The 11726-nt window shown below is 43.9% G+C and overlaps 1 pseudogene; it reads right to left on the reverse strand.

The window, feature by feature from the left end:
• Positions 1 to 3755: 3755 nt before the first annotated feature.
• Positions 3756 to 9960, reverse strand: LOC139315030 (craniofacial development protein 2 pseudogene; annotated as a pseudogene).
• Positions 9961 to 11726: the final 1766 nt, after the last annotated feature.

The following is an 11726-nucleotide window of genomic DNA, read 5'->3' on the forward strand; positions in this document are numbered from 1 at the left end:
CTAAATCCAAGCATGGCTGGAAGGCCGGGGCTAATGAGCAGTTGGTCCCCAATCCAGGAGATTCTGTTCCCAAGACCTCTCAGGGCTGCGGTCCTTCGAGCAAAGTCTCAGGCGGCAAAGACTCTTGTCTTCACCACAAATCCAGCAAGCATTCTTCTGCTTCATTGAGAGATGAGAGATGCCGGGATAAGGCTCTAAAGAAACTTTGTGACAAGGCTACTGGTCATTCATCAGTGTCAGGTACCCCTATGGATGGTGTTTGCCCTTCCGGCTCTGAGACCACTAGGGCAGGGACTAAAGCTGTGACACCAGACCAGGTGTCTCTCCAGGACTGCCCGGTGACCATTCTAACTTCTGATTTGTGGGGGTCGGCCACAGGTCCCACCCCTCTGGTGGTTTCGGATTTGGTTCCTACTTCCAACTTAGGTCCGGCACCTTCTTCTTCTTCTATACAAGCTCCCATTGGAGTCTGATCTGCTCAAGACCACGTTTGCACCTTGTTGTCACCTGCAGACATTCAGCATATGATTGATGCTGCTGTTCAGCAGTCTCTGTCGGCTCGACTCCTACCTCCCAGCAGGGAAGCTTCTGTGCAATCCTTTGCACTTGCCTCTCCGGATAGGGATTACCAAGAGGACTTCTTGTCTACTGGGGATCCAGATTCCCCAGCTTCCTCCCTAGTGAGCCGCCCATCATTTCTGGGTGAGTTGAGCCCCAGGAACTGGACCTCTCTGATGATGAGGGTCTTCTCCCGGAGCAGCCCGCATTCACTGGCCTTTTTCTGCAGGCCCTTTTCAAATCTTTGTTATTCAAGGCGGTTAATATGGCCCAGCTAGGTCCCTGTTCAACTGAGATGGTTCCTCCATCTTCTCAAGGGACTCTGAACCCTTTGTTTGTGGAGCCTGCAAGACTGGTGGATTCCATTCCAGCACCACCTTTGTTCCTCGAAGTGGTCAGAAAGCAATGGTCTTCGCCCGGGTCGGCTCCGACACTGTCTTCAACTGACTGGAAAAATTTCAAAGTAGTACTTGACCTGGCAGAACTCCAGGTGCCAACCGTGGATGCCCCGGTCGCCGCTCTACTACCTAATGCCATTATTCCCGGGGATCCGGATGAAGGGCTACATCCTGAGGAGCGTCGGTCTGACCAGGTTCTTCAGTGGGCACATCAAGGGGCTGCCTGGGGGATTCGATCAGCTACCACTGCTTCTTTTTTCAACCGAACGACTTTATTGTGGTTGCGCCAGTTGCAAGATAAATTGTCATATGAGGACACTAGACTGCGGCAGGATTTGAACAAAATTGTCGCGGCAGTCCAATTCTCTGCTGATGCCACCCTCAACTCTTCCCGCTTTGCCGTTAAGTCTCTAGCCTCTTCGGTGGCGGCTTGCCGTTTGGTCTGGCTCCGCCATTGGCAGGCAGATGCTAGACACAAGTGGCGTTTGGTGTTTGTTCCCTTTACGGGAACTAAATTGTTTGGGGAATCATTGGAGCCTTTCCTCATTGAGACCAAGGATAAATGGAAGGTCTTACCTACGTCACACTGTAGGGGGGACTCCCGTTTTCTACCATATTCCCAGCATCCCCAGTTTCGAGGACTGGAAGGGGGTGTTGGTTCTTCTCAGTTTACTGGAGCTTTCACTCCCAAACAGTGGGGATTCCAGGACAAGTCTTCAAGAGGTAGACTCTTTTTGAGTAAACGGCCCTTTCATGGGGGAGGTGGTTCGATCTGACCTCGTTAGCTGCATTTCTGATCCTTCCATTGGTGGCAGACTGTCCCTCTTCGCTGACTTCTGGGAGAGAACTACATCTGATAAATGGGTCCGGGATACTATAAGGTCGGGCTTGTCCCTGGACTTCCTCTCCACCCCCCCTGATACTTTTATATGCCGCCCGCTTTCCCATAACAAAGGTAGATGAATCCTTATGGATTCTGCAGTGCAGCATCTCCTCTCGATCAGGGCTATCCAAGCGGTACCTGGGGATCAGGTTGGTCAGGGTTTTTATTCCCTGAAGACATTGGGGTGTGTGGAGATCTATTCTGGACCTTAAACGTTTGAACTGTTATGTAGTATATCGCCGGTTCAAAATGCAGTTTTGCGATCCATTCTCAACGGTGTTAGGAAGGGCGACTTCCTCACCTCTATTGATCTCACTGAGGCCTATCTTCATATTCCTATCCTTCCCTCTCACAGGAGGTTCCTTAGGTTCTGCTATGCAGGGGCCCATTATCAATATAGGGCTTTGCCCTTTGGGCTTTCTTCTGCTCCCCGTTGTTTTACCAAAGTTTTGTCATCTTTGGCGGCATACCTGAGAGATAGATCTATTCGTCAATAGTGCTATTTGGATGACATTTTAATTTTGTCTCCTTCTATTCAGCAGGCCCTTGAGGATCTCCAAGTCTCTCTTCAGGTCCTCGCTTCCCACGGGTTCTCCATTAATGTGGAGAAGAGTCATCTGACTCCTTCAATCCATTTACTCCATTTGGGATCAATAATTGATTCTGTTGAAAGCAGGGTCTATTTTCCCAGGACCGTCAGGATAGTCTAATGGCCCTTGTGGCTAGGGTTCAAAGGGACCAGAAAACATCCCCTTTCTTACTTTCCCAGCTCCTGGGCAAAATTATTCCAGCTATTTCCATCATTCCCTGGGCCCGTTTGCATTCAAGAGACCTCCAATGGTTCCTTTTGCCATTTCAGAAGGCGTCATCAATCAAGGTCCCTGTCCCAAAGGAAGTGTTCAGATTCCTCAACTGGTGCCAGTCTCCAGCCATTTCCAAAGGCTGCCACTTTCACTCTCACTTTCACTTTCACTTTCACCTCAGAGACTAGTTGTGACTATGGATGTCAGCCTCTTCGGCTGGGGGGGGGTCACTTTCAGTCGCAGGTAGCGCAGGTGGAGTGCCAGCGAGTGCCATCAGAACATCAATTGGCTGGAGTTGGAGGCAATATATCTGGCCCTCCGTTCCTTTCAGTACCTACTGTCCAGCAACCATGTGCTTGTGCTCACAGGCAATGTCACAGCGAAAGCACACATAAATCTCCAGGGAGGCACCAGGTCCAGGTCCCTTATGTTGGAGGCCAAGAAACTGGGATTATGGGCGGAACGGCACTTTTGCTCCTTGACTGCGGAGCACATTTCCGGGGTGTCCAATGTACAGGCGGATTGGCTGAGTCAGTAAGCTATTGACCACTCGGAGTGGCGCCTGCATCCTATGATTTTCAGGGACCTAACGGCCCACTTTGGCACCCCGGAGGTAGACTTGTTCACAACCCAAGTGAACACTCAGCTCCCACATTTTTACCTGCAGTTTCCAGCACCTCAGGTGGAGGCCGTGGATGCTCTTCGGTCCCAGTGGCCATCAGGTCTCCTCTATGCCTTTCCTCTGATTCCCCTCATCCTGAGGGTTATTCGCAAGGTTCTACATGAACAAGCAGAAATCATTCTTCTGGCGCCTCATTGGCCAAGGAGGTCTCCAGGGTGGAGACCTCAAGACATCGTTGATGGCTCCACCCTGGAGGATCCCTCAGGACGTGGCCTTGCTTAGCCAGGGGGTAGTGGTCCACCGAGACCCTCAGTGGTTCCAACTGACCGCCTGGCGCTTGAGTGGTGTGCTCTGAGTGGAGGCAACTTCTCATCCAGGGTCATCCGGACAATTCAAGCCTCCCATCGACCTTCTATGGAGTGAATTTATTCTGCCACTTGGCGGGCATTTGGTTCTTGGTGTGACCGGGTGGATGTTGCTCCCCTCCAGTCTCAATATCTCAAATCCTGGAATTCCTCCAGGACAGGATCAATAAGGGGCTGTCGCCCAACACCATCAGGAGGCAAGTGGCTGCTCTCTCGACGGTCCTGGCTTATGGGTCTCTTACATCTTTGTCTCAACACTCCATCATTCGACAGTTCCTAAAAGGAGCCTCTAATTTATGTCCTCCTGTAGTCCACAGATATTCCACCTGGGACCTCTCTATTGTCCTGTAAGAGCCCTTGTGGATGACCAGCCTCTGCCTTCGGTCATGTAAGGTCGCTTTTTTGGTGGCAATTACTTCCACCAGGCGGATTTCGGAAATTGCAGCTCTTTTTATGAGAACTGATCTCTGCATGTTCCATGCTGATTGAGTAGTCCTTCGTCTTAATCCCACCTTCGTCCCTAAGATCAATACGCTGTTTCACCTCATGCAAGAACTGATTCTTCCCAATTTCTGCCCTCACCCAATCACCCCTTAGAAGTCATTGGGATACTTTGGACGTCCGGAGGGCTCTCTGGTATACCTTAAGAGAACTGCTGACTTCCGCAAGACGGAGTTGTTGTTTGTGCCATTTCTCCCAGTCTCTTTAGGTGGCAGGGTGACTCCTTCTACCATCGGATGGTGGATTTGGCAGACGATGGATAAGGCATATGAACTTTGTTTCTTCCCCAGACCCTCTCACTTGATAGCGTATTCTACCTGTAGTGTGGGTACATCGACGGCTTGGGCCACATAGGCATCTTTGCTGGAGATTTGCAGGATGGCAACTTGGACTTCCCCTTCGCCCTTTATTCAACACTATAAGTTGGACAAGTTTGCCTCTGCTGAAGTGGCATTTGGACGTAGAGTGTTACAAAGGGTTCTTACTGAAGGGGAGTCTTCTGACCAGACTGGGCCCGCCCGTACCTAGGGACAGTAAACTTTGGTATGTCCCATGCCTGACTGCTGTCTCCACCCATAATGGAGAAGGGGCATTGGTTTTACCTGAGACACACCTTTTTGTTGGGTGGAGACAGCAGTCAGCCCCACCCTTTTGTTAGTCTGGTCTTCTTTACTAACTCTTTACTTTCTCCCACATGTCGAGTCTGCTTGTTCGTCTTCGCCAAAAGCTGGAAGCCCCTAGCAACAAGGGCGGGACTTAGCAATTATGACAGACTCAGTCCTTCAATCTGAACAGACGACTACAACTCATACCTGGCTGCTGTCTCCACCCAACGAGAAAGTGTGTCTCAGGTAAAACCAATGCCCCTTTTGTGCCATGTAGGGCATTATAGGTCACACTGGAAGAATATACTGGCAGCCAGGGCAGTCTGAAAACAAAGGTGTAATTTAGGCCTACCAAAAAACGTTTGTCCCTGCTGATACCATTGCATTCTGGATGAACTGAAATATCTGAGTGGTTTCGAGGACAACAGATGTAGAACATGTTGCAATATTTGAGCTGAAAGAAATCAGAATGTGAGTGTCTGGCTGTCTTGATGTTTCATCTCTAACCTGGTCAGATGAAATAGAAGGCAGAGCAAATGCTGTTTTAATGGCATGATATAAGGATGTATTTTAGCAGATAAGATGATGGTCAGTCTAGAATTCCTAGAAGGCTAGACCATTTCTTTAGGCCTGTTGTTGCAAATCAACACTCTCTTTCTCTATTTCTAATCCTCTTGACATTCAGATTTGCTAAATTCTTTGGTCCTGCAGATGTTATACCTATTTAACTGAAGTGAGACAGCATATCTCGGACTAGCTTTACCGAGTAATTTCCTTGATTTTTGTGCCATCTGGTTAAGATTCACAAACTACTGAATTGCTTTAGTTTCTATCACTATGCGGGAAGCTGCTTATATAAGGGGAGGGGAAGGGGGATTGTGGCACTGGCAAAACCTCTGTGGATTGTCTCCTGTAGCTAACAAGACAGCATCATGAATCCTTTATAGGTTTTGACAGCTAAGTGTGAAGATGCTCAAGCCGTCCATTCTTTTTCAAGACATACAGCTGTTCTATAACTGCTTCCTGGCCTGCCCTGGGATTGCAGAGCGGAGAAGAGATCGCAGTAGGACTCTGCCTGGTTTAAAGAGAAATTACTGCTGCACTGGATTGTTAGTTTCTATTTGTGGCTCTTTATTGGGCCTTGGCCATGCTGGGAAAGCAACTGGTGTAATTATATCGTTCTCTCCCTCTCTGTGTCAGCCTGCAGTGCCCTTTCTAACCCGAGGAAGTATGATATACAACTACTGCCTGCAAGCATTGTCAGAAGTAGGACAAGGGTGTTATTTATTATTTGGTGCAGACAATTGGATAGACAGATATATAAATAAAGTGATCCAGTTAACTAGAACTTATTTTTCTCTGCTGTTGCTGTCCTAATGTATGCCTTACAATATAATACTGGGCATGATCACACATTTTTGTGGAATAATAATTAATATTATTACATCATAATAATTAAATACTTTATTTTAGGGCAAGACCAAGTATGTAAAATAAATATTATAAGTACAATTTAAAAAAAACAATGAACTCTATAAAAGAAAGTGTAAAAAAAATTAAATAGAGAGAGTAAACAATAAATGCTATTAATAGCATAACTGCTATTATGAAGATCAGATGCCACTTCTTTATAACTTTTTTTTTCTCTCTTTGTTTTTTCTGCTTCTCTTTATTTCTTTTTCACTTCCTTTTCTCTTTCCTTTATAATTCATACTTTCAACTTAAAATTTGTATTTTTATTCTGTTGAAAACATCTTTGATAAAAAAAAATTTTTTTAAAAAAAATTTGGAGTAGTTTGTGGAATTTCAAAATTCATATCAAGATGGTCCTTTCTCTGCATGCACATAATCTAGCATAGAAATATGCCCTAGAAACATCTGGATAAGACTACTTCATGTAGCAAAGCAATTTATACCCAGAAGCATAGGGAAGCATTGTCTACGTTTGTATTAATTGATAATTTACACTACAATGTTCATGATCCCTATTAATTTATCATGTTGATTCATGACTGTTTTTAGTGAAGGGTCTAAATGTAAAATGTTACTAATAAGGTTTGCTTCTTCATTCCCAGACATTATCTAATTGGCAATTAAAATGAGAACATCCTGGATTTGTTTTCCTCACTGTCCTCTGTTCAGTTAGTTGAGAGAAGCTGCAAGCTCAATTTATGTTTTTCCTTGTTAAGATGTAGTTAATGAATACAGAGCCTGCTTGGAAAATGTGAATAGGCATTATATGGTTTCTCTAATTGGTCACATATCATTTTGCCAAAAGTACTCAAGGAGGAATACATAATCTGGTGCTTTCCAGATAATTCCCACAGTCTTTTGCCAAAAGCTATTGCTGGCCATGGTTATGTTAAATACACCTATTACAATAGAGTATTACAATTACTCTATTGTAATTGTTGTTGTTAGTTGCGAAGTCATGTCCGACCCATCACAACATCATGGACAACATTCCTCCAGGCCTTCCTGTCCTCTACCATCCTCTGCAGTCCATTTAAGCTCATGCTCCATCCAGCGTGACTCCATCCAGCCACCTCATTCTCTGTCGTCCCCTTCTTTTGCTCTCAATCTTTCCCAGCATTAGGCTCTTCTCTAGTGAGTCCTTCCTTCTCATTAGGTGGCCAAAGTATTTGAGTTTCATCTTCAGGATCTGGCCTTCTAAAGAGCAGTCAGGGTTGAACTCTTCTAGGACTGACCGGTTTGATTGCCTTGCAGTCCAAGGGACTTGCAGGAGTCTTCTCCAACACCATAGTTCAAAGGCCTCAATTCTTTGGTGCTCAGCCTTTCTTGTGATCCAACTTTCATGGCCATACATTGCAACTGTGAAAACCATAGCCTTGACTATACACACTTTTGTTGGCAGGGTGATGTCTCTGCTTTTTAGTATGCTGTCTAGATTTACTGTAGCTTTCCTCCCCAGGAGCAAGTGTCTTTTAATTTCTTGGCTGCAGTCCCTATCTGTGATGATCTTGGAGCCCAGGAAAATAAAATTGTCACTACCTCCATTTCTTCCCCATTTCTTGCCAGGAATGATGTGCTCTGCATATAAGTTAAATAGGCAGGGTGACAGTATACAGCCTTGCCAGACTCCTTTCCCAATTTTGAACCAATCAGTGGTTCCATGTCCAGTTCTCACTGTTGCTTCTTGACCCGCATATAGGTTTCTCAAGAGACAAATAAGATGGTCTGGTACTCTCATCTCTTTAAGAACTTGCCACAATTTGTTGTGATCTACACAATCAAAGGCTTTAGCATAGTCAATGAAGCAATAGTAGATGTTTTTCTGGAATTCCCTAGCTTTCTCCATGATCCAGCGTATGTTGGCAATTTGATCTCTAATTCCTCTGCCTCTTCAAAATTCTCTCTGTACTTCTGGTAGTTCTCGATCCATATACTGCTGGAGCCTAGCTTGTAAGATTTTAAGCATAACTTTACTATCATGTGAAATGAGTGCAATGGTGCGATAGTTTGAACATTCTTTGGCATTGTCTTTCTTTGGAATTGGAATGTAAACTGGCCTTTTCCAAACCTGTGGCCACTGTTGAGTTTTCCAAATTTGCTGGCAAATTGAATGTAGCACTTTTACTGCATCGTCTTTTAAGATTTTAAATAACTCAGCTGGAATACTGTCACCTCCACTAGCTTTGTTGTTGCTCATATTTCCTAAAGCCCATTTGACTTCACATTCTAGAATGTCTGGTTTGAGGTCAGTGACCATAGTGGTTATCAGGGATGTTAAGTTCGTTCTTGTATAGTTCTTCTGTGTAATTTTGCCACCTCTTCTAAATCTCTTTTGCCTCTGTTAGGTCCCTGCCATTTTGGCCCTTTATCATGCCCATCTTTGCATGAAACATTCCCTTCATATCTCCAATTTTCTTGAAGAGATCTCTGTCCTCCCTATTCTATAATTTTCTTCTATTTCTTTCCACTGTTCATTTAAGAAGGTATTCTTATCTCTTCTAGCTATTCTCTGGAATTCTGCATTCAATTGGGTGTATCTTTCTCTTTCTCCCTTGCCTTTCGCTTCCCTTCTTTCCTCAACTATTTGCAAAGCTTCCTCAGACAGCCATTTTACTTTCTTCCATTTCTTTTTCTTTGGGATGGTTTTAGTTGCTACCTCTTGTACAATGTTGCAAACCTCTATCCATAGTTCTTTAGGCACTCTGTCTATCAGATCTAATTCCTTAAATCTATTTGTCACCTCTACTGTGTATTCATCAGGAATATGATTTATATCATACCTGAGTGACCTAGTGCTTTTCTCTACTTTCTTCAATTTAAGTCTAAATTTTGCAACAAAAAGCTTATGATCTGAGCCACGGTCAGCTCCTGGTCTTGTTTTTACTGACTATACAGAGCTTCTCCATCTTTGGCTGCAGAGCACATAGTCAATCTGATTTCTGTGTTGACCGTCTGATGATGTCCATGTGTAAAGTCGTCAATTGGGTTGTTGGAAAAGAGTGCTTGCTATGACCATCTCATTCTCTTGACAAAATTCTATCAGCCTGTGCCCTGATTCATTTTGTACTCCAAGGCCAAACTTGCCTGTTATTCTGGTTATCTTTTGGCTTCCTACTTTAGCATTCCAATCCTCCATGATGATGAGGACATCATTTTTTGGTGTTAATTCTATAAGGTGCTGTAGGGCTTCATAGAACAGGTCAATTCCATACTCTTCAACACCAGTGGCTGGGGCATGGACTTGGATTACTATGATACTGAATGGTTTGCCTTGGATTCGAATTGAGATCATTCTGTCATTTTGAGGATTGTATCCCAGTATTGCTTTTCCTACTCTTTTGTGTGATTATAAAGGTTACTCTGTTTCTTCTGAGGGATTCTTGCCCGCAGTAGTATACCTGATGGTCATCTGAATTAAATTCACCCATTCCTGTCCATTTTAGTTTGCTGATTCCTAAGATGTCGATGTTTAGTCTTGTCATCTGTTGTTTGATCACATCCAGCTTGCCTTGATTCATGGATCTTACATTCCAGGTTCCTATGGAGAAAAAATCTTTACAGCATCAGACTTTCCTTTCACCACCAGATGCATCTACAGCTGAGTGTCCTTTTGGCTTTGGCCCAGTCGCTTCACTCTTTCTGGCGCTACTAGTACTAGCCCTCTGCTCTTCCCCGGTAGTATATTGGACACCTTCCAACCTGAAGGGCTCATCTTCCTGCATCATATCTTTTTTCCTTTTGGTACTGTCCATGGGGTTTTCATGGCAAAGATACTGGAGTGGGTGTTCATTTCCTTCTCCAGCGGATCACACTTTGTCAGAACTCTCTGCTATGACCTGTCCATCTTGGGTGTCCCTGCATGGCATAGCTCATAGCTTCATTCAGCTACGCAAGCCCCTTCACCACGATAAGGCAGTAATCCATGAAGGGGTCTATTGTAATAGAATTGTATAATTTCTAGATTTAAGGGAGATTTCACTATTTTTCAATATTCACCTTGTCTGGTCAGGCATTTCTATGTGAAGGAACAACAATGGATTCCAGGACATGTTCTAGAATCCTAGAACTTTTATATATTAATATTCAGACAGAAAAAAGTTCTTATGGTACTTGCAAGGATCAGCAAGAAGTCAAATATCACCCTGAAAAAGTAAAGGAACTCTCTGATCTATGGTTTTTTTGTTGTTGTTGTTTTTTTAGCAAATCATCTCTCTTCATTTCTGTTCCATGTGTAAGCTTTGGAGAGTTGCACAGTATGTCTTATTACATGCAACTCATTCCATTCAACAGATTAGAATAGGAAACTCCTGGGGGAGTTTCATGCTCGTGTCTTCTTGGGACCCTAATGACCAATAATGGAGTTTCCCTAGTAATGATATTGAGAAAAGTCCTCTCAGTTTCCTCCAGTTTAAAAATTCCTTGCATCTGTAATTCTGAGGTACTCACAATATTTGCTGCCATGTAGATAATACACTATTGCAACAGGTGAAGTTGTAAGAAAGCCACTGGAAATGAGAATCAAGGTAAATGCTGTCGATTCCAGGGGAAAGTTTGGTATCTAGTTGTACAGTGCCACCTACTGCCTTATATATACCATTGTACTTTAAAAAAAACAACACCTTTAATCAGGCCTTAAGCACTTCAGCTAACTTAAGGAAACTGTCCTTAAATTAAGGAAACTGTCCTTGAGAAAAGGAGAAAAGAATGTTATTATGGCTAGATATCCCTGCAACTTCATGCAATCCTCCCTCCCAGTTTCCCACAGCACTAAGTGTAGCAGCCCTGAAGATCCAAAGAAAAAGATGGCCTCCAGGGCTGACAGAAACTTATTGAATTGCCTGATGGAAACAATGGGTGTCAGTGCACAAGGAAGGCATTAACATGCAAACCAATTTGCCAGCATACCAGAGATGATCAACCAGCCATTGTTGCATATGGTATGAAATTGCAATCTTTTAGGAAGTTTTTGCTTCCAATAGGCTAAAAGATGCTTATGGGTCCTTACCTACAATTCTTATATTAAAGTACTGTATATGCATTAGACAAAAACACAGTCAGATTTATGGAGGGAGGGCCATAAAATAGGAAAATGTAAGTGGATGGGTGAGTCCTGGTTCCAGTTTTTTAAAATTTGTAGTTGATTTTGCCCCTATTTGATTCCATCTGTGTTTTCTCCATTGTCTCCAGTCAATTTTCATTTCCCTTGCCCTCTACTTTCTGCAGGCCATCAGCTTTATCCTCTTGTCAGCCTTGATTGCCTCCTTGCTTCATCTGCCACCTTACCTCAGTTCTCCACTTCTTTTTCCTCAGACATTCCAAGAGATGGCCAAAATGGTGAGAATGTATATGGAAAGCTGGCTACGAAGACAGGCTATTGCAGAGTAGGATGGTAAGTGGTGTCCCAGTTTCTCTTCCTTACATTGAGTGACTTTCTAATAAACTGTATATCTTTGTGATAATATAAATGTACCCAGTACATAATGGTAACTTTTGTGTGGTGAGATCTTGCTGAAATCTC

This window comes from Pituophis catenifer, unplaced genomic scaffold (assembly GCF_029215685.1).
Source record: "Pituophis catenifer annectens isolate HBS135680 unplaced genomic scaffold, rPitCat1.0.hap2 SCAF_3, whole genome shotgun sequence".
NCBI lineage: Eukaryota > Metazoa > Chordata > Lepidosauria > Squamata > Colubridae > Pituophis > Pituophis catenifer.